Below are 3,913 nucleotides of genomic sequence, written 5' to 3' on the forward strand. Positions count from 1 at the left end.
GAGGGGCCTGGGAGGCCCGTTCCAGGGCCCAGTGAGTCACCAGGAGGCATGTCACAACGTACAGTGTGCTTTGTCCCCAGGTGGCAGATGTGACCGGCCTTCTCCAACCTCTCCACCGCCGTTTCCTTAATCACGGGGGCCAGTGATGGCAGGCCCTGCCGCCGGCACAAAGCCCCGTGGGCGCTGTGCTCTGTCCTTGAACTGGGGGTGCTTGAGCCGCACACCTTAGGCTCAGGCGTTCACCCCCTTCCCCACCTCCCGCCCCAAATGCCGGCGCTGGCCTCTGGAAGCCGCCCGTGTCTACACTGCAGCGACTGCCCTGCCCCCCAGGCACCCACACTCTCCTCGCTGAGAGGCGGGCTCAGGGGGACCCACCCTCCAGGCCCAGCTCCTGGACCAGGAGCCACTGTGAGGCCACTGGGCGGGTCCCTCTCCCCCACGGGGAGCACCATCTGGCCAGGTCAGTGTGGCTCAGGGGCTGAGCCTCCACCATGGACCAGGAGGTCAGGGTTCAAGTCCCTCTCAGGGCACACGTCCGGGTTGGGGGCTCGATCCCAGTGGGGCATGCAGGAGGCAGCCGATCAATGACTCTAATCATTGATGTTTCTCTCTCTCTCTCCCTCTGCCTTCCTCTCTGAAATCAATAAAAATATATTTAAATAAAAATAAAATAAAATAAAATGGTGGTAAAATACACATTACATAAAATCTACCATCTTGCCGGGCCGTGTGGCTCAGTGGTTGAACGTTGACCTATGAACCTGGAGGTCAGGGTTCCATACCTGGTCAGGGCACAGGCCCAGATTGCGGGCTCGATCCCCAGTGTGGGGCGTGCAGGAGGCAGCCGATCCATGATTCTCTCTCCTCGTTGATGTGTCTGTCTCTCCTTCTCCCGTCCTCTCTGACATCAATAAAGAGATATTTTTAAAATGAGAGGAGCATCATTTGACGGTGGCGAATTCACTTCAGTGTTGGGGCAAACCAGGCACAGCGCACAGTCAGACATGAGCGCCTGGGGCCGGCCGAGGCCACCTGGGGCACAACCACAGCAGCAAGGCCGGTTGAGGGTGTCCAACAGGGTGAGAGGCACCACTGGCCACTGGTAAGACAGAGCTGGGTCAAGTGGAGGCGAAGCCCAACCCCCCCCCCCCCCCCCCAGCCAATAGCACGCAGGGCCAGGGCGCGGCCCCACCGGCCCAAATCCCAGGGTGGCGTCTGCTGGCTCTGCTGGCCCTGGCCACCCCTGGTAAGTCACTGGTCACTTATGGACGGGCTCTCCTCAGTCAGCTGCCCATGCCTGTCCACTCAGTGGTGGGGAAGGCTCCGTGGGGCCTGGGCACCTGCAGGTTTAATAATGCACCCCCCCCCCCCCCCCCCCCCCCCCCCCCCCCAGCTCAGTGGATAGAGTGTTGGCCTGAGGACTGAAGGGTCCCGAGTTCAATTCTGGTCAAGGGCATGTACCTTGGTTGCAGGCTCCTCCCCGCCCAGGCCCTGGTCGGGGTGCCTGCAGGAGGCAACCAAAAAAAATAAAAATAAGGCCCCTGCCTTGGTCTGAGGGGGGCTGCTGCAGGGAGGGGCCTGAGAGGAAGGTCAAGGTCTGAGCTGAAGGCCAAGGCCTGGGAACCCCAAGCTTGAGGATACTGAGGGCTGGAGGGGTGTTGGGGGAACGGTCCTGCCCCCACCCCCTGGGCTGAGACGTGCCCGCACCCCTTCTCCTAATGAGGCTCCTGGGTCTTGGAGCTTGGGGAGTCGGTTGGAGCGGGGTGTGTGGGGGGACCCAGGCGCTTCCCCTCATCAGTCAGGGCCCCGACAGGGAGGACTTCAGCTCCTGAGCTTCCCTGTCCTGGCCTCCGTGGCGCTGGGACCCTCCTCAGGGAGCCTGTGAGCACAGGGCTCTGTGGGCACCTCTGGCCTCTGGTTCCAGGCTCGGGTCAGCGCAGCCCTGTCCCCACGGGGCGCGGGAGGGGGTGCGTGGCAGGGCTTGGTGTGTGCCCGCTCCCTGCCAGGCACACACTCCACTTCTCCCAGGAACCTCCCTCCCGGTGCCCAGGGCCCAGCCCGCTGGCAGAGCAGGTCCCTAATCACCGGCTGCTAATTGCCTCCTCGGTGCAGCTGGGGGGCCTCCCCTGGGCTCAGCTTGTTATTGGAAGGAACCTGATTCCCCCAGTTTGGCAGAACTTGGGCGTTGAACGTGGAGTTTGGAGCTTTTGTCATTCAAAACATGCCTCCCCACCTGGGAGTCTGTCCTTGTTGTTCAATGAATCTCCACCTTTGCTATGCAAACACACAAAACACAAAACAGAAAACATGCCTCCCCCCCTCCCAGCTTCTGTAAACAACTCACCAGGCACCTCCCATCATCCGCTGGGGCCCCTGACCTGAGGGGCTCCCCAACACTCCCCAGGCCCCATGGCAACGTGAGGACCAAGAGGGGATGGCAGGGGCGAGGTGGTGGCTGCTGCCCAGCTGGTGGCAGGGCCTTGGGGAGGCCTTGGTTCACTGGGGAGGCCTTGGTTCCTTTCCCGCCGTGGAAGTTGGAACGTGGTGGTCCCCAGCCAACCATGCTTCCTGGTAGTCATGTGCTTCCACACTGACTCTGGGCTTGGCCACGTGACTTGTTCTGGCCAATAAAAAATCAGCAAGTGGCCCGGCCAGCTGGCGCAGTGGTTGTCAACCTATGAACCAGGTGGTCACGATGTGATTCCGGCCAAGGGCACAGGCCCGGGTTGTGGGCTCGATCCCCAGTGTAGGGCGTGCAGGAGGCAGCCGATCCATGATTCGCTCTCATCGTTGATGTTTCTGTCTCTCCCTCCCTCTCCCTTCCTCTCTGACATCAATAAAAATATTTTTTTAAATGAGCAAATGTAACAGAAGTGGAGGTTTGATTCATTCGTGCACATCGGGCCTTGCTCTCCATGGCCCCTGGCTGCCATGCTGGGAGGAAGCCCACGTCAGCCATGTGGAGGGCCGTGTAGCTGGGGTGACAGCAGCCGAGCTCCCCGCATCCATGGCAGCCGCGAGGGGGAGCCCCCTGGAGCGGCCCCACCTGAGCCTCCAGGAACTGGGGCGTAAAGGGTCTCAGCAGGGGCAGCGACTACTCCACTGCTCTGGCCCCTCAAAGCGGACTGTCCAGTCAGCCCGGAGAACGGGGGGAAGTGAGACATCCCTGCGGTCCAAGCCTCCTGAACACAGCAGCAGCCAGCAGACTCGCGTGTGGGTGTCTCATTCCTCCCGGGTTCACTGGCATAACTGCAGCCCCACCTGCCTCCCGCCCTGTCCAATCCTCCTGGGAGCCAACAAGCCCCCCCCAGGCCTGCCGGTCTCCTCCCCCAGTGCTCCCTCCACGGGCATCAGGAGCTCAGGACTTTAGTGACGCCTGGCAGGGCCCTCGGGGCACCTCCGGGCCTCAGCTCCCCACTGGACAAGGGGTGCGGAGTGCGGTAAGGCTCCCCAGGGAGCTGACCCCCACGCAGACAGCACTGGGTCCTCAGTGGCTCCACAGGGCATGTGCTTGGGGGTGGGGGTGGGGTCCCTAAAGTGGAGCAGAGGGCAGACTCAGGGCGGTGACACGGGTGGTGCAGCAGCGGGTCACTGTGGAAGGCCAGGTTCCCACCGTGCCTGTGGCCAGCTCCTCAGACCGCTTAGGACTTAGTGTCTGCATCTGTGAAATGGGCCGACAGATCGCACCCCGGGCCTGGCCAGCACTTAGGAGCCTCACAAACGTGCACCTGGGGAGGCGGGGCAGGGTGGGGGCCCCTGGGTGGGGCTCTTAGGCTGCTTGCATCAGGAGCAGGCCCCGCGGGGCGGCCGGTGGCAGAGGAACAGCCAGTGCGAAGACCTGTTCCCGGGGAAGGTGGGGCTGTGCAGAGGGCTGGGGGGGCGGGGCACCAGCGGGGGCCACTGAGCCTGCAGG

This window comes from Myotis brandtii, unplaced genomic scaffold, assembly GCF_000412655.1.
Source record: "Myotis brandtii unplaced genomic scaffold, ASM41265v1 scaffold819, whole genome shotgun sequence".
In the NCBI taxonomy this organism is placed as follows: domain Eukaryota; kingdom Metazoa; phylum Chordata; class Mammalia; order Chiroptera; family Vespertilionidae; genus Myotis; species Myotis brandtii.